A 19,330-nucleotide genomic window follows, 5' to 3' on the forward strand; every position below is an offset into this window, starting at 1 on the left:
TTGCCGTGCCCCCTTACTTGATCTTTCATAAAGTTAGGGTTTCACTCCGCACAAACCCTTCTTTCTTACTGAAAGTTGCTTCTGAATCAAATATTAACCAGATGATTAATCTGCCTGTTTTCTTTCCAAATTTCCAGAACAAGGGAGAATATAAGCTGCATTTGCTAGATGTTGATAGACAGCTTTCTTTCTTTTTACACAGGACTAAACAATTTCGTAAGTCTGACCAGTTATTAGTGTCCTTTTCTAGACCCTTTTTGGGCAAAGCCATTTTCAAGGTCTCCTTAGCCAAATGGATTACACAATGTATAATGCAAGTCTATAAGGATAAAGGTCTGTCCCCACCTGGTCCTGTTAAAGCTCATTCTACCAGATCTATGGCAACTTCTGCTGACTTTTGGTCTAGGGTTTCACTGGATGATATCTGTGCAGCAGCGACCTGGGCAAGGTCAGATACATTTATTTCTCATTATAAGTTGGATTTGATCTCTAGAGGGAGAGCATCCTTTGGCTCTGCGGTGCTCAGGAATATCCTTCCATGAGGGCCTAAGTTATGTACTCACCATAACGTTCCATCTGAGTAGTTATACTTCATTTTCTGCAACCGTCCCGCCCTCCTTCTCCTGAACCTGTTCTAGGTTAGTGCTGTTATTGAGTTGCTAATAGTTTGAATAGTGGCAAACGCAATCTGAGGGAAGGTAGGAGATGTGAGGGATTATGGGTAAGGGGAGGAGCTTGGAGCAGATGCTTGCAAAATGTTGCCGGCTCGGATCCGATATGGATCCAAATAGCCACAGGTTGCAGAAAATGAAGTATAACTATTCAGATGGAACATTATGGTGAGTACATAACTTCTTTTTTCTTCCCCTTGACCAGAATCCTCTTTCATAGTTTCATAGGTAAGTACAAGGCTACCTGCACTTGCAGTCCATTTTAAGTCTATCCAGTTTCTCTTTTTGGCCTCAAAATAACCTATCTCATTTGATTATAGACTGATCCTACCCATCCCATGACTGATAATTATATATTAACCCTAATGAGAATAACTGGGATCACACCATAGGTAATTTTAGGGGACCAGTGCATGGGATAAAGCATTTAGAAGCTGCATCTGTCTATTAGTAGTAGAGGGGGCAGACTTGGGGTAAATGTTCTGTTTCCTATCCATAGATCTAAGTTGTACTTGAAAATGGAGAGGGATGGACTTTATTTTATGTGGTTGGAGAGTCTGTTCCATAGCAAGAGTGTCATCTGTGAAATATAACTAGTCCTCCAAACCATTCTGTTTATGTTATAAAAGAGGATCTGAAGTAGTTAACTTCATTTGTCCATCAACCTATGGGTCATTGGATCCATATTGGATCCGAGCCGGCAGCTTCCAACAGCTAAGATCCGAGCTCCAAGCTCCTCCTCCTTGCCCATAATCCCCTGCTTATCCCTTCCTGACCCCAGATCTAGTTTGCCGCAGTTCTCTTCAGCAGCTTGATCAAGCTTCCAGGCGTGGTTTCTGTGGTTTTTGAGAGAAAAATCTTTCCTTTTTCTTAGTTTAATCAGAATTTGTGTGTGTGTTAAGTAGACTCCCAGTAGCGTTAAGGCTTTATTGACCTATTTTTTTTTAGTATCCCCCCCCCCCCCGTGTTTGTGTTAGGGTGTGTGGTTTTGGGGCCTAGCGAGTGTGTTGTTTTTCTTTGATAATGGCAGAGGCACCCAAAACATTTTTCTCAAAGTGCACCGAGTGTGGCCATAAGCTGTCCCCAGCGATGGCCACACTCGGTGCGATGTCCTTCATGGATGCATCTGCAGTCATAACAACTGGGTTGTCCTGTCGTCAGGCAGCCATTCAGTCGGCCGGATTCCAAAGTCCGGGTCCGGCTTCGGCTGATGTCGCACTTCACCCGACGTCATCTCTGTTGGTCTTCGGGTATAAAGGCATCAGCCGACGCCATTTTCCTCACTGTCTTTCTTGCCGCGTGGCGCCCGAAGCAGAAGCTGTTCGCAAGTGCCGGTCGGTCGGATCCAGAGATTACTTCTACCGAATACTACTTCGAAGACTTCTAAAGCTAAGTACCCCGTTGGGGACTCTTTCTTGCCTCAGCCGATGTCAGAAAAAGTTAATAATTGTTTAACCTGTGGGAAACAAATACCTCATAAAGATTTCCACTCTTATTGTCTGCCTTGTTTAGGCCCAGCCCACGACGTAGCAGCCTGTTCGGCCTGTGCTTCATTCAACCGACGAACGCTTAGGCGTCGGTCGGAGTTTGCTGAACAGTTTTTCGGTTCTGATTTTGCGTATATTATGCCGTCAGATCCTCCGACTACCCAAACTGCTAAAAAACGCAAAGATAAAGACCGACACTCGCGGTCCGCGGTTTCGGCGAAACCATTGTTAAGCAAATCGTGAGTGTCTCGGTTTCGGCCGAAACCGAGAAAACTGATCAAAGTACAGCTGAATCTATCACTACCACTGAGGCCCCTGCTACTTCTCTTGAATCGGCCTCAGAAATTTTATCCACTACGGTGGTTGCCACTGACTTATCAGACACCATTCCCTTGGATGTCTCTTCCCCAGCACGTGGTGCTGCTAGGCCTCCAGCAGCCATGTCCATCAAGGCCTTTGCCAGGGCTAAAGCAGCCAAAACTACTAAAACAGTGCCTGTTAAACCCCCTACAACCAGGCCCTCTTCTAGTTCACAAATGCTTACTCTGGCAGAAGATTTAATTTCATTAATTAGCGGATCTCAATCTCACCCAGTCAGGGCCTCTCAGCCCCCAGAGAAGAGACCTAGGGCAGAGCCCCCCCGAGCCTGTGTCCTCTGATGATTCTGCCGATGAATCAGACATAACAGACCAGCCAGAGGCTCCTTTCTCCAATTTTGAAGACTCAGATGCTGAAGAATCCATTCCAGCTGCTTCCCCACCAGAAGAATTCTCCTTTGGGGAAACCTTACATGCCATGCGAGAGCAGTTCCAATGGCAGCAGCAGGATTTCTCAGACTCCAGAAAAAGACTTAGGACCTTTCTGCACCTTCCACAGCACAGGCCCTTAGCTATACCTCCTGTTCTCTCTGTGGTGGATGATGCCTTCAATGATGTCTGCTCTGCACCAGATTCTTTACCTCCAGCCCCTGCCAAACCAGACAGATTTTACAGGGTACCAGACACTCATCACCACCTTTACAAGGCCCACTTGCAGACCCCGAAACTATATCCCAGGGTCCCAGGGCAGTAGCCGCGACCACAGCTAAAAACCCTATTCCTTCTGAAAGGGAAGCCAGGTCATTAGACAGATGGGGCAAAAAGGTCTACACCTCCGCTACTCTCTCAGCTAGAGCTTTAAACTGTCAGTTTCACATGATACAATACCAAGAGTTTATGCTTGATCAGTTAACAAAAAAGCTATCCTCTGATGAATCTATTGATAAGAAATATGTATTAGAAATGGTAAATAACATACAACAGGTTAGTAACCATTCCTTATAATGTGGCTATGATGCACTGGAGGCTTCATTTAGATCAGCCTTGACTGGCACAGTGATAAGAAGGCATGCATGGCTAAAGGAACAAGCTTTACCGGATCATGTTAAAGCTAAGTTATTAGATGCTCCTATGGATAAGACCAGCTTGTTTGGTACACCTGCCCAGCAGGTAATGAAGAAAATGGAAGAAAAGGCAAAATCTGTTCAAACGGTTAAAGATTTCTTGCAGGTTCAACCCCCAAGGTTTAGCAGGAACTGGCCTGCCAAAAATTGGTCCTTTCCTGACTCCACAAGATCCCAAAGGGGCAGGAATAGACGTTCCAGAGGCAGAAACCAATCCAGAGGAGGTGCCTACAGAGGACGACAGTGGCAAGGTAACAACAGAGGCACAGACACAACCACTGCCACTACAACAACACAACCACAGTGACTTAACTCTATATCCGCCTACCAGGGAACAAATAGCAGCTCCATTAGGCGGCAAATTAACCTTATTTTCAAAGAACTGGCACTATATCACAAAAGACAAGTGGATTTTACAAACCATAGATCAAGGTTACCGGTTCCACTTCCACACTTTACCAGTCAAAAGAGGAATGCCAAATCTACCTCCAAATCAAAAAACAGAGGCTCTACAACAGATAATACAGTTAGCAAACATGAGAGCTGTGGAAAGAGTGCCAACAACAGAACAAGGAAAGGGATTCTTCTCCAGACTATTCCTAGTTCCAAGAAAGGAAAAAAGTTGGAGACCTATTCTCGACCTGTCCACCTTAAATACATACATCATTGTCCCAAAATTCAAAATGCTGACCCTACAGCAACTTCTTCCCATTCTGGGCAAGGAGTGTTGGCTGGTAACTCTAGATCTCAAGGAGGCATACCTGCACGTCCCCATTCGACCAATCTGCAGAAGATACCTCAGATTTCTTGCAGGATCAGAGCATTATCAATTCTCAGCATTGCCCTTTAGCTTATCTACTGCGCCCAGAGTATTCACAAAATGCCTGGCATCAGTAATCGCCCACTGCAGACTACAGGGAATTCAAATTTACCCATACCTGGACGACTGCCTGCTACAAGGGGACAACAAAAGCAAGCTGACAACAGATTTACAAAGGGTCATTTACTTGCTACAAGCACTGGGATACACAGTCAATTTACAAAAATCAAGGCTGATACCATCCCAAACAAGGACATTCTTGGGCTGAATTGGACACAGTAAAACAAATGGCATTCCTAACTGCAGAAAACAAAAGAACTCCCTCTTTACTTCTTGGCACTAACAAAACAGAACAAGTTAACAGCAAGAAAAGTACTGCAGGCCTTGGGCTTCATGGCATCATGCATAATCTTGGTCCCACTTGCCAGACTACATATGAGAAAACTACAGTGGTACCTAAAGAATTTATGGTCCCAACACAGACACAGCCTAGAAACAGAAATTCCACTAATTCCATGCTTAAAACAGGAGTTCCTATGGTGGGCTCAAGCATGCCAGTCAAACCCAGGGCTACCCTTTCGCAGATGTCAAGCAAGCCAGACCATCACAACAGACGCTTCAGACCTAGGATGGGGGCCCACATGCTGGACAAATGCGTGCAAGGATTGTGGACGAGGATCAACTTCACCTGCACATCAACCTAAAAGAAATGCTGGCAGTAAAACTGGCAATCCAAAAGTTCAGACCATTTCTCAAAGAGGGCCAGTTGATGATAAGGACAGACAACACCACAGTCATGTGGTACATCAACAAGCTGGGAGGCACTCATTCATACCCCCTATGCAGAATGACTTTGGAGCTGTGGAACCTGGCACTCAGCTACAACATCCAGTTACAGGCAATATTTGTACCGGGAAAAGAAAATACTCTAGCAGACATATTAAGCAGAACCACATCGGATGCCCACGAATGGATGCTACACCCGGACATCTTCAAGACCATCTCAAAGAAATGGGGAATGCCTCAGATAGATCTATTCGTTTCCCCTCTCAATCACCAGCTCAAAAAATTCTGCACAAGGACATTCCACCCACTAGCATGGAAAGTGGATTCGCTCTCCTTCAGCTGGAAAGGCCTAACAGCATATGCATTCCCACCTCTTCCCTTGATACACAAGGTATTACTAAAAATCAAGGAAGAACGTCCAAGGATAATCCTGATAGCTCCAAACTGGCCAAGACAACACTGGTACCCACTGCTGAGGAGCATGTCTCGGAACAATATGTGGCCAATACCCCTGATGCCTTTGATGTTAACTCAGAACAACTACAGCATCATGCATCCAAACCTAAAAACGTTGCAACTGACTGCATGGAACATCACATAGCAGCAGCTAATCCAGAACTTTCCCAAAGAGTTAAAGACATTATTCTTGAAGCCCGCAGACCTTCAACAAGAAGGAACTATGCAGGAAAATGGAAAAGGTTTGTCATTTGGAGTACTGAAATTGGAAAAGATGTGTCAAACATAGATATGCCTAACATTCCGGAATATCTGGCAGAACTTCTACATTCAGGCCTGTCCTACTCCTCCATCAAGATACATGCATCAGCTATATCAGCAGAATACAGCTTTGATCCACCTGTTTTTTCACACCCTTTACTCAGGCAGTTCCTCAGAGGAATCAAGAATGTAAAACCTCCAAGGAAACCACCATTGCCAGCTTGGGACTTGAACTTTGTGCTAGAAAAGTTGACACTATCACCCTTTGAACCAGCAGCAACAGCAGACCTACAGCATTTATCGTGGAAAACGGCCTTCCTACTGGCAATAACCTCAGCCAGGAGGGTTTCTGAACTTCAGGCCCTAATGGCAGTACAACCCTTCCTAATCTTCCACCAAGATAGAGTGTCCATGAGGACTAATCCTACATTTATGCCTAAGGTGGTATCCAGAGTGTCTTTAAACCAGGCAATCCACCTACCTACCTTCTTTCCCAACCCACAAAACAGAGGGGAAAGAATACTGCATACCTTGGATGTACATAGACAGCTACGCTACTACTTGGACAGAACAAAAAGTAGCAGAAAAACTGACCAGCTTTTTGTAGCCTATGCAACAGGAAGGGAAGGAAAAGCTATTTCCAAACAGACAATCTCCAAATGGATAGGAAATTGCATACGATTCTGTTACTCCTTCCATGGAAAACCAATTCCACAGAACATAAGACCTCATTCTACAAGGGCAACAGCCACTACCACAGCCTTCTTACGAGGAGTGGCAACCAAAGACATTATTGAGGCGGCTACTTGGACCTCCGTGCATACATTTGCCTCTATATTCCAGATCCCGAGCAGGGTTTGCCACTGCTGTACTGCAAGGGATCCTAAACACACCATAATCTAGTTTTTTCCTCCTCCCCTAGTTGGCTATGGTATTCTACCCAGTTGTTATGACTGCAGATGCATCCATGAAGGACATAGTACAGTTTTGTACCTACCATAAATGTAGATGTCCGAACTGGATAGCATCTGCAGTCAGGATTACCCTCCCTCCTTCCCCTCTGTGGTACTCCTAGGGTGTTTACCCTCCTAATAGCTAGCTGGTGGGGGGGGAGTCTATTATGGTGTATTTGTTTGTATATATGTACATACATGCTTATTTTTGTGTTTACCTCTATCTTTTTGGAAACATTGGCATTTATCCAAATTTTAGCCTTCAAGAGGGCTACTGGCATCTGGGGCAAGAAACACTGAGGAAAATGGCGTCGGCTGATGCCTTTATACCCGAAGACCAACAGAGATGACGTCGGGTGAAGTGCGACATCAGCCGAAGCCGGACCCGGACTTTGGAATCCGGCCGACTGAAGGGCTGCCTGACGACAGGACAACCCAGTTGTTATGACTGCAGATGCTATCCAGTTCGGACATCTACATTTATGGTAGGTACAAAACTGTACTTTTTATGCCTTGGGATTGAACACCTTTCCTCCGGCTGCACTATTTGCGCAGCGTTCAACCCCAGGGCCCTTGAGGACCGGAGGGCGAAGCTGATTCTGGCAGGACTTCTGCCCCCAGACCCGGCTTCGTCCTCTGGTCCCTCCGTGGCACCTACTGTGGCTGCGGCAGCACCACTGGCTATTCCCCTACCCCTGGCCAGGACTCAACCTCCCACCTTGGGCCAGGAGGAGAGGGAAGCCAGAAAGGAGAAATGCCAGGAAAAGCACCACAAGCGGCAGGCCGAAGCTTCTGCATCGGCCCCGCCAGCGAAACGGGTTTCTCCTCCCAGGGCCTCCGAGTCTTCTCCTTCCCAGCTCCAATCCCCCCACTTCTTCCCGGGGCCGGAGGAGGAGGAGGAGATCCGGTCGCCTTCGAGGTCATCAAGGCAGCACTCCCGGCCCGCCTCAGTGGCCTCATCTAGATCTACCCGCAGTATGTCCGATGCAGACTTGGACCGGATGATGCGTAGGTTTCTCCAGGCCCAGCTGCAGATGGGAGTGCTCCTGCCTCCCCTCCCGGAGGGGGGGGGGAGCTCAACCCCCTTTTTCACCCCGATTGCTCCTTCTCCAACCCACTACCGGGGTTCGGAGCTCTCGGAGCCAAGTAGTGTTGGAGCCGGAGGACTGTCGGCGCCGATAGTATCGGGTACTTCGGCGCCGATAGCACCCTCGAGTCTGTCGGGTCCATTTTCTTCGGATCCAAGCTCTCGGAGCCGAGAGCTGAGCTTCGAATCCGGAGGTGTCAGTATGACTTCGGCTCCATCTCGGTCTGAGCATACTGGCCGTTTGGATCTGACCGCGTCGGCACTGGCTCCGATCCGCACGTCGGATCCGAGGGAGGGTCTGCTCTCAGATCCTAGGGAGAGCGGCTCTCCTTCGCCGTTCGACGTCGTAGAGAGGATTTTGTCGAGGGATTCCAGGCCCCTGGCTTCAGCTACGGCTCCACCCTGCACTCCCTCTCAGACGGGTCCGCCTTCCATCACCCGGCCCCAGGGACAGCCTGCACAGACGTCCCAGATAGTTCCCTTGCTGGAACAGAATGTGGTTGGTGAGGCCTCTTCGGACAGCCCCCCTGAGAAGGTCCCTCACAAACGCAAGTGCAAGAAGAGGCATGTGGACTCCCCCTGAGTCCTTGACAGAGGACACAGATTTGGAGGAAGGGGAAGGTTCCTCAAGGTCACCCCCCCGAAGACTTCTCCTTCGGAGACATTATGGAGATGCTTCGGATCGGGGGGGGTGGTCTGCCCCAAAACCTTCCTCTGACGAGTCTGTTTTTCTGGAGGCGTTTGAAGCAGGCCCATCTACCTCTTGGGTGTCCCCTCCCGCCGATCCCCTGGTAGATCTGATTACTACCAGGGCATGGAAGGAACCGGACACTGTGGAGGCCATTTCAAAGAGGCCTGACAAAATTCTTAGCCCCCCTTCGGACAGGTCATGTTGGCGCAAGGGAGCCCCAGTAGATGCCATGTTGGTGGCGGCCGCCACCAAAAGGGAACTGGCCCAGGAGAGTTCCTCGGTCCATCCTCCGGACAAGCAGTCTCGGACGATGGACCATCTGGGGAAGCGGGTATTTCCTTCAGCCACCTTCTCTGTGAGGTCGCTGAATTATATGGCACACGTGATTCGGCTCCAGCGGGATCTTATCAAAGAATACGCTGGGTCGCCCCCAGAGTCCATGTCGGCGGACAAGAAAGTGTACTCTACCCGAATGGCCACTCTCAAATCTATCTCCAGTACCTCTATGCGGTTACTATCCCATGCCACGGAAGGAGTCGCTAGAGCTAGCAGAGCGGGTGTCGTCCTATGGCGATAGGCGTGGCTCCGGCACTGTGATTTTGCGGAACCCTTTAAGGCGTCGTTCGCTAATGCCCTGTTTGATGGTTCTGCCCTGTTTGGCAAGACCGTACGTGACACATTGGTCCAGAGCGAAAAAGACGGGAAGATGTCTGCTGTCGGAGTCCGCTTCTCTGCTCCCCAGAGGTCCTTCTCCAGGAACCAAAAGGGACAGAAGAAGATGTGGTTCCGGAAGTCACAAAAGTCCCATTTCGCTCCGGACCCCTCGTCCTTCAGAGGCAGAGGAGGACAAGCTGGATGCCGCCCTAGAGGCAGAGGGGGCCCGAAGAACTTTGGGTCCAGAGAACTTTTCTCTGATCGGCCCACGCAGCAACCCTGAGGGGTTACCCGACTGCTCCACTCTGGAGGCAGTCGGGGGGCGTTTCTCGAGGCACCTGGCAGCTTGGGTGCTTCGGATCATATCCAGAGGCTACAAAATCCCCTTTCTCAATTACCCTCTCAGTTCCCGAAACCTCCCCGATGTCCCACCCAATCAGAGGGAGGCGGCAGCCGAGGAAATACTCCAGCTGCTAAAAAAAAGAGCAATCCAGCATGTCCCCCCAGACCAGTCCGGATCAGGCTTCTACTCCAGGTTCTTCTTGGTGCCAGAAAAGATGGGGGACTTGAGACCAATCCTCGACCTGTCCTTCCTGAACCTGTCATTAGCCAAAGAAACGTTCCGGATGGTCACACTTCAATCCATTCTCCCCCTTCTGCAGGAGAATGACTGGATGTGCTCCATAGACCTCAAGGACACATACTACCACATTCTAATGGACAGACGATCCAGGAGGTTTCTCCGCTTCCGGCTGGGAGCCAGCCACTACCAATTCAGGGTCCTTCCCTTTGGTATCACCACCGCCCCCAGGGTGTTCACCAAAGTGTTGTAGTGGCCCACCTGAGACTCCAGGGAATTCAGGTCTTCCCGTACCTGGACGACTGGCTCCTGACCGCCCCCACCAGGCATCTACTTTGTACGGCCAGGGATTACTTTCTCTGACTAGCTCCCCGGCTGGGGATCACGATCAACATCAGAAAATCTTCCCTTCTTCCGACTCAAATCCTAGATTTCATCGGAGCCAGATTGAACACAAACCAGCTTCTAGCCTTCTTGACTCCGGACTGGCTACGAACTCTAAGACTCCATGTACTGGCCCTTCTACAATCCCCAGCACCCCCTGCTTAATTGGTCCTCAGGGCTCTAGGCTCGATGACGGCAACCATCAACCTACTAACCATCGCGCGCTTGAACATGAGAGTTCTTTAATGGAACTTACAAGTCCAGCGGTCCTTGCTGCTACATCCCCTGAGCTTTCCCGTTCCTCTCAGCAGGGTGTGCAAGAAAGCCCTCTTATGGTGGCTCCAGTCCCCGGACCTCCAGAAGGGATGCCCCTCCTCTGCGCCCCCTCCTCTAGTCACGGTGACCACGGATGCCTCTCGCCTCTGGTGCGGGGGCACTGCTTGGGCAGGACCGTCCAAGGCACGTGGAACCATTCATTGACCTTACTGCATATCAGTGTCCTAGAGATGAGAGCGGTGCTTTTGGCGTTGCAAGCACTTCAAAGCCTTCTTCCCTTGGAGACAATTGCGATCCAGACAGACAACATGTCGGTCGTCTGGTATATCAACAAACAAGGGGGAACCAGGTCCTATCCACTTTGTCGGGAGGCCATGAGAGTGTGGGAATGGGCTACGTCCACCAGCTGCTTTCTCATAGCGACGCACATTCCGGGACATCCAACATTTTAGCAGACAGACTAAGTCGATCCATCCTGTCACGGTACGAGTGGTCTCTGAATCCGAAAGTAGCGAAGCAAATCTTCTCCAAATGGGGTCAACCTCATTGCGATCTTTTCGCCTCTCCTTCGAACGCAAAGTGCAGCGACTACTTTGCTCTAATTTCCCCACCCGGGGAATCCCCCAGAGACGCTCTGGTGCATGCTTGGCCACCCGGTCTACACTATGTTTACCCTCCTCTGCCCCTGATGCTCACATTTTTACAGAAAGCCAGATGGTTGGGGAGCAGAATAATCCTCATTGCCCCATTCTGGCCTCGTCAAGCTTGGTTCCCTTATCTATGGTCTCATCTAGTGAATCCCCCATGGATTCTAGATCCCATTCCGGATCTGATATCTCACTCATCAGGCCTGTCAACCCCGATTCTGGACAACCTCAAGCTCACAGCTTGGTTGATCCAGTTTCAGTGATAGCTAGGACTCCCGGTATCTCGTCCCCTGTCAAGGCTATTCTAGTAGCCGCTCACAAGCCATCTACTAGAAGAATCTATAATAGTAAATGGAAGCGTTTCTCTATTTGGGCGGAGCATCGGAACTTAGATCCCTTTACAGCTCCGTTGCCAGCAGTGCTTGATTTTCTGTCAGGGTTATTCGACCAAGGTGCTAGCTCTTCTACGGTCAAAGTCCAGTTGGCCGCAATCTCTCATTATCATGTTGGCAGTGATTTTGGTCCTTTGACTTTGTCCAAATTATGTAAGACCTTTCTAAAGGGCACTTTCCTACTAAGCCCTCTGGTAAAAGATGCAGTCTCTCCTTGGGATTTAACTCTTGTACTTCAGTCTCTAACAGCTCCTCCCTTTGAGCCTGCAACTTCGGTGGATTTGAAATACTTATCTTGGAAGACGGCATTTCTTGTTGCCATAACTTCGGCCAGAAGAGTCTCGGAGCTTCTAGCCCTTTGCGCCAAGCCACCATATCTGATTTTCCACAAAGATAGAGTCTCACTCAGGACCAACCCCTCTTTTCTGCCCAAAATTGCATCGGAGTCTAATATCAACCAATCTATTAATTTACCAGTCTTCTTCCCAAATTATCAGAACAAAGGTGAATACAAGTTGCACTCTCTGGACGTACATAGGCAACTGAGATTCTATTTGCACAGGACAGCTGATCACAGGAAATCAGACCAGCTTTTTGTATCCTTTGCTAAGTCCTCCTTGGGAAAACCTGTCTCAAAAGTCACATTGTCCAGATGGATTTCCCAATGTATTCTGTTGGCATATGAGAGTTCAGCTGGCCTGCACCTCAAGGAGTCTATGCCCATTCTACTTGATCAATCTCTACCTCTGCGGCCTTTCGATCTAGGGTGTCATTGGATGACATTTGTTCAGCAGCCACTTAGGCTTCATCTCATACATTTATAAATCATTACAAATTGGATATTGTCTCCAGGGTTAGAGCATCCTTTGGCTCTGCAGTGCTCTGGAGTATCCTTCCATGAGGACCTCCCAAGAATCAGGTAGCTGGGGACTCTGTCCCATAGGTTGATGGACAAATGAAGTTAACTACTTCAGATTTAGAAGTTATGTACTTACCATAACGTTCCATCTGAGTAGGTAAACTTCATTTGTCAGCAACCGTCCCTCCCTCCATTCTCCTAGCCTATATGGATGTTCAAATGACTCCTGCTGTCATGGCAGATTCTTCCAGGTTAGAGCAGGGAGATGGTTCTTAGTATCGTATGGTCTAAGGATAGGCAAACTCGATCTGAGGTCAGGAAGGGATAGCAGGGGATTATGTGCAAGGGGGAGGAGCTTGGAGCTCGGATATTAGCTGTTGGAAGCTGCCGGTTCGGATCCGATAACCCATAGGTTGCTGACAAATGAAGTTTGCCTACTCAGATGGAACATTATGGTAAGTACATAACTTCTAATTTAGATTCCTTGACTGAGTATTTCTGATGCTGTTTGACTTCCTGATATGCAGTAAATCCATCAATAATGGATCAGAGGATGCATTGTCTGCCAGATACAGGTAACCTCTTAGCAGTCTGTATGATACCAACTGTAGTGACAAGGCTTTGAGTCATTCCATGTAGGACATATTGTTTAGGCCTTGTATGCTTGTAATAAGGTATCTTTGTGGGTGTTCCAGTTGTTTCATGTGTCAGGACAGATGCATGCCAAAGGAGGCATTATATTCAATGACTGAAACCTTTACATTCAGTGATAACATTTTCAAAAGGTTAATTCTGTCTTTCCCCATTTGCCAACAAATCACTCCAGACTCTCGGGTTATTTTGATAATTCTGAATAGGTATTTGGTGAGATGGAAACCCTTCCTCCCTTTTCCTGGATTCCTCAACCCCTTTCTTTCCTGTTGCCCGATTTTCCTCCTCCTCTTCAGGATTTCTTTGCTCAAGTTACTGTTCAGCTAGTGCCTATTTGCCACAGTGTTTTTGATTCCTTGGAAGGACATCTCTTGGAAACCCATTCTAGACCTTTTCTTTCTTGACACCTTTCTAAAAGTTCCTTCTTTCAGAATTTTGACTCTCTAGTCGGTGTTCCCAGTGCTTCTTCCTCAGTCTTGTCTCCTGACCTGAAAGATGCTTATCTACATATTGTTATCCACCCTTTCTTCAGGATATATCTATGGATATTCTTCCTTAGATCACTGTGGCAGTATTACAAACTTTTGGATTATCTTGCAAGATAACTTGGATGTCTGGGTGGGGTCTATATTGAATCAGCGAATGCTTAAAAAAGTGAACGCTGATTCATTGACCCTATTTCAGCGAATGCTGAAAATCCCGAACACCCAGAACAGCAAATTTTTTCTCAGGGAAAAAAATTGCTGGGCCGATTTCGGGAGTTTGACGTTTCATTCACTGTGGTGCGATCTCGGAGTTGGTATATTTAAGTAGGGGGTGTGGGGGGCACAGCCCCCCCACATTAAATAATTTAAGTTTTTTTTTTTTTTTTAAGTTTTTTTTTTTTTTTGCGGAATAGCAATTTTTTTCCCTGGGAAAAATATCTCTGTTCCGAATGTTCTGGATTTTCAGAGTTCGCTGAACTAGGGTCGATGAATAAGCGTCCGCTTTTTTAAGCATTCACTTATGTAATATAGACCCTCCGGCTGGGGTACCAAAGATGAAACTTAGAGCCGTACATCCAAAGTATGACCTCAACCCATGGGAGTAAGCGAACACAAGAGGACATATGAGATTAAAACCTTAGACTATCTCACTGACGATCCGAACTCAAGTCCTTCACCCATTGTTCTGTCCTGGGTATGGTCTTTGGTACCATCAGCCTTCACTGGTTCATTTAAGTGCCTTATTGGGGAACCTTCCTTGATTTTCATTCTTTTTTGTATTGCTTTTGATACTTTATTAGATGTCAACTAGGAAGGGAAAGTGGGATTGTGGTTGGCAGATTCCCTACAAGGATCTCAATTTCTAGTGCCACTTTTGTTTAGGCACAGAGCATGAATATATAAATTGTACCATTTACCAGTCTTTTGTACCCAAAATCATATGAATGCAGTTTTCTCCCCTCAGTATGTATTTGCAAACCCAGATTCTTAAGCCCCTCACCCAAGCTAAGATGGTGGACCCTTCTACTCCTGATATTCCACCTATACCGAAAAAGAAATTAAAGAGGCCTAGGGCCGACATTATAACTGCCCATTCAGACTTGGACATGTCTGCTGAGGCCTCAGAACCTGTTCTATGCCCAACACTTTCTCATATGCGTACTGCCATAACTCTGAAGGAAGCCAGTAAGACATCTGAGGTGTGCACATCTGAAAAGATTAATGTTACTGATTTTGGTGAGAAGGGGGAACCCCAATATAATTATCTCTGAAGGATCTGAGGGTATACTACAGATTTTGGTTATAGAGGAAATACCAGGGTCATTTATTGAGGTACATTAGGGTTCAGAACCACCACATCTTGTGAACGCAGACTTCACACCTAAAAAAGAAAAAACGGAAAACTAAAAATGTCTCCCTGCGCCCCTCCCGACATCCCAGGAAAAATAGGGATGAATTTCTCCTAGGTCCTGCTTAAGGCTGTAATGGTACTCAAGCCACTGTCTTTTGCTTCATCTGCTCCTGTGACTTTTACTGCACAAAAGAGACATTTAGAATCATCTTCTGAGTATGAGGAGGCAGATTCAGACTGATGAGCATTCCTTGGCCTACTCATATCAGATAATTTACCCAGGACAAGAGCTCTAATGAGGAACACATTCCCCTTTCTTTCCTTTTCCCTGGATTGCCCTGTTGAAGAAGATTAATGTGGGGAACCTATTTGTAACATTGTGACAATGTGGGGTGTTCCAGGTGTGCTGGGGGTAGAGCAGTGGATGTGTGGCATGTGCCAGTGCAGCTGGCTAGAATTTTGTGGAGAGATGTATGTCATTTGTGTGTCGGACTGGTTTGTGCAGATGCTTGTGTTGGAAAGTGTATTTGTAAAGCTGCTTGCGTTAAAAAGTGTACATACAGCAGGTTCTAACTGTATTGTAACTGATTAAGTGTATATGTTTTATCAGAGGATTCTAGAAGAGTAGAGGGTAATCTCATCCCCAGCTAACTTTTAGAAAAATATCCTGAAATTGAATTGCCTGGTTTGGGCCATGAAGATTGTATCTTATGGTTCTGATTGCAGCCAGAGACTAGATGTCTGTGCCAGAGGATGGTTTATTGGCTCCTGTAGTAAGAGTGGAAGTGTTTTGTGATTTCCAGATGCTGTAGCACATTTTGGCAAAGCTCTGTCTGCGTGTATGGTGACACATGTGCCGAATTTCTAGTGGTGGGGGTGGCATGTGAACCAGATGTCAGATGGCCAGATGTGTGGTGTCATGCTGTATTCTAGGATGAAAGTGATGTTTTAATACAGGATGAGAGAGAAGTCTCGGGGAGTCTAATTTTGTAACCTGACAAGAAAGGACACCTCATTTATTTCATATTGCCCTGCTCTAGTAAGTAACCAGGGAATAATAATTATTTAGATTAGTCAGGAAAATATAGTGAGATTAGTTAAGTATTGTTTTTCCTGCAACTGTGTGAACCTATCCACCTATGTTATTTTTAATATTTCCTGTGTTTGAAACTCTGGTGTTTACTGTAAATAGATGTTAGTGTTGTCATGTTTTTTTTTTTTTTATTTATTATTAAATATATTTAAAACTTTTCATTGTGGCTGGTCTTTTAGATAATATTTTAATCTCTGTGAGTACTTATCTATATTTGGTGACCAGCTCTGGCCGCTCCTGAAAGCCTTGCTGCTGGTCAAACTACCATTTTTATTAATATTAATTTCACTCTGTATAATTGGGTACCTTTGCATGAGCCTTAGAGTAGCTGGCTTTGGAGTGTCTGGTGATGATGTAACTATTTTATATTCTGGGCAGAAGGGGGCATAGCTAGCAAATATGTGCCAGCCTTTCCCAGGTGTGTGTGTGTGTGTGTGTGTGTGTGTGTGTGTGTGTGTGTGTGTGTGTGTGTGTGTGTGTTAGCTGCTTGAAGCAGGGACATGAAGCACTGCTTTCACAGAGAGTGGTAGAGAGCTTGGTTTGGATACTCTGCTGAGGTCTCCACATGATAGCTCTGCTAGTGGGGAGTCTTATTGGGAACCTGGAGGGAGACAGAGAAATCCAGACCCCGGACTGAGTGTGTTCCCTGTGTGCTTTTAAGAGAAATTTTGCTTGATGCAGAGTTGCATCTGGAGATACTGGGTGTGTCCATTTTTGTTCCAAGTGAATGTCCCTCTCCAGTGTTAGTGGGGAGGATTCAGGCTCCTTGATTACTGGCCCAGAATGGGGATGTCACAAACATGATGAAACATTTTAAGGGGAATCAAAGCAGGTTTCTGATGTACAAAAAAGATGTAATTTTGTACAGGTAGACACTCCTGCTTCTCATATCTTGGAGACCGTTCTTGATGCCTGTGCATCCACTGCTCCGGATTCTCAGCCACCAGCCCCTAAAAGGCCTGATAGAGTCTATAACGTACCTGGAAATGTTAAGTTCTTTTACAGATCTTTGTGTGTTTTCTATGGCTACAAACAATCCTTCTAAATTCCTACCTGTTGCTAATGCTCTTCCCTCAGATGAAGACAACAGAACAGTGGATAGACTGGGGAATAAAGTATAAACTTGTTCCATACTAGCCTTCAGAACTTTTTATACTGCCAGACTCCAATGATTAATATTTGCTGTCTGTCTTGGGGAGCTTAAGCAAAATCTTGGCCACAAGAGAATGATCAGCCAATAGTGAGGCTGAAGCCTCACAAGTGGCCAAGTGTAGCATCGAATACAGTTGTAATGCAGTGGAAGCTTTCTTCAGAGCAGTGGCTACATGTTTTTTTATTAGAAGGTATGCATGACCATGCTCTTAATCTCTCCCTGAGGACATTAAAACGCAACATTTTGATTTTCCTTTGAATAGGAATCTATTATGTGGCCCTGATGCAGCCAGTGTGCTTAAAACTTTATAAAAGTAAGGGGAAGTGATGAAGGATTGCAGAAAAGTTTTCTTTTCTTCGGTATCTAGATTCCAGAGAAACTGCCCCACTAAGCCCACTTTGTTTGACATCAGGAAGTCCAGGCTCTCTCATAAGGCTACAAAAATGTATAGGGAAAAGTTCTAAAACAAATTAGACAGAGAGCCTAAATCTGAGAGGCCTCTCTACCCCCTTGATCCCAATATTCCCCTGTCCAAAAGGCTCACCTCTTCCATAGAAAAGTAGCAGCTCATTATCACAGATAGGTTCTCTCCATTATTCTGTTAGGTTACTAATGTCTTGCAAGGAAGTCCCGCCATTCGAGGGCATCCCACCTCCTCCATACAGTCAGATAAAAGTGCTTTCCCATTTTTCAGAACTTGTTTGATCAAGGCCCTATAGAACATGTACTGCAGTAGAACATAGGAAAAGTGTTCTATTCAAGACTTTTCATGGTTCCAAGGAAAGAGGGAGAATGGAAACCTGTACTGGAGCTGTCCACTGTCAACACTTTCCACAAGGTCCCATCATTCAAGATGCTGTCCTTCCAAACTCTTCTACCCCTTCATTGTACTACAAAGTGATCATGTGGCCATGGATCTAAAGGATGCCTACTCCACATTCCAGTTCACCCTTCCTTCAAGAAATTTCTGAGGTTTTCTGCTTAATTTTCACACTTTCAGTTCTCTGCATTGACCTTTGGACCTTCTACAGCCCCCAGCTTCTTTATAAAGTGTCTTGCCCCCAGTCATTGCATTCTGCAGAACTCTGAATTCAAATGTTCTGTTAGTTGGGCAACCTGTTAATACAGGCATCCTCTCCGCAAACACTTCTGCTCCACCTCATTTTCACTGTGTCCCTAATCCAAAGTCTGAGGTTCACTGTCAGTTACAATAAATCTACTGTGGAACCAAACCAAGACCTAGTTTTCTTGGACTGCAGACTGGATACCAAACTCATGCAGACTTTCCTGCCTCCAGACAACATATAGTCTCTCTCTAGTTAATTCCACTCTCTTCTTCCTCCTCTCCAGACTTGCTCTACAAGTCAAATTTTCCGGACCTTGAGGTTCATGGCTGCAGGCTCCATCCGAGAAAGGTCCAGTGGTATCTGGAAACCATTTGGTTTCAGCACAACTGGGCATGCAGATTCCTCTTCTCTCCTGCTTAAAGAAAGAAATCCAGTGGTAGATATCACACGTAACCTCAACTCAAGTGTATCTTTCGTATTGCAAATGCCGCAATAGGAACTGCACACAAATGCTTCAGATATCGCATGGGGGGCATGAATGTGCTGTCTGACAGTTCAGGGTCAGTGGTCAGAGTCTGAAGTCACAGCACGTCAGTCTGAAGGAGATGTGGAAACTAATACAGGCCTCAAAGTCTTTCTTGCACTCCTGGGTTCCAGGACATCCCCAGATTTTCACAGATACAGCAGTTATGTGGTACATAAATAAGAAGGGGGAACAGGTCTTACCATCTTTGCAGGCTCGCTCTTTTGACATGGGATCAAGCCACAGAAGCAAACCTGTCCTTTCAGGCCATTTACATTCCAACACAGGATAATGTCCTGGCAGATTTTCTAAATAGCTCATTGAAAGACCCCCCCCCCCCACCACTAATGGGTTGAAAAGGGAAGTCTTCCTTAACATAGTTCACAAATGAGGTATCCAACAGATGAACTTGTTTGCATCCTTCCACAACAAACAACTTCCTGTTTTCTGGTCCAGGACTCCTTGTCCCTAAGCATGGAAAATGGATACCATATCTTTTCATTGAAGAAGGAAGTTCCTGTAAGCCTTCACTTCCTCTTCTCACAAAGGTCTCGCTAAAAGA

General features: G+C 46.5%; 1 protein-coding gene across 1 annotated transcript in view; it reads left to right on the top strand.

The window, feature by feature from the left end:
- Positions 1–19,330, top strand: part of OGDHL (oxoglutarate dehydrogenase L) — a 2,090,792-nt gene that overhangs the window by 1,103,929 nt on the left and 967,533 nt on the right. The window lies entirely within an intron of this gene.

The sequence above is a fragment of the Protopterus annectens genome, chromosome 14.part0, assembly GCF_019279795.1.
Source record: "Protopterus annectens isolate FY-2018-M chromosome 14.part0, PAN1.0, whole genome shotgun sequence".
In the NCBI taxonomy this organism is placed as follows: Eukaryota; Metazoa; Chordata; order Ceratodontiformes; family Protopteridae; genus Protopterus; species Protopterus annectens.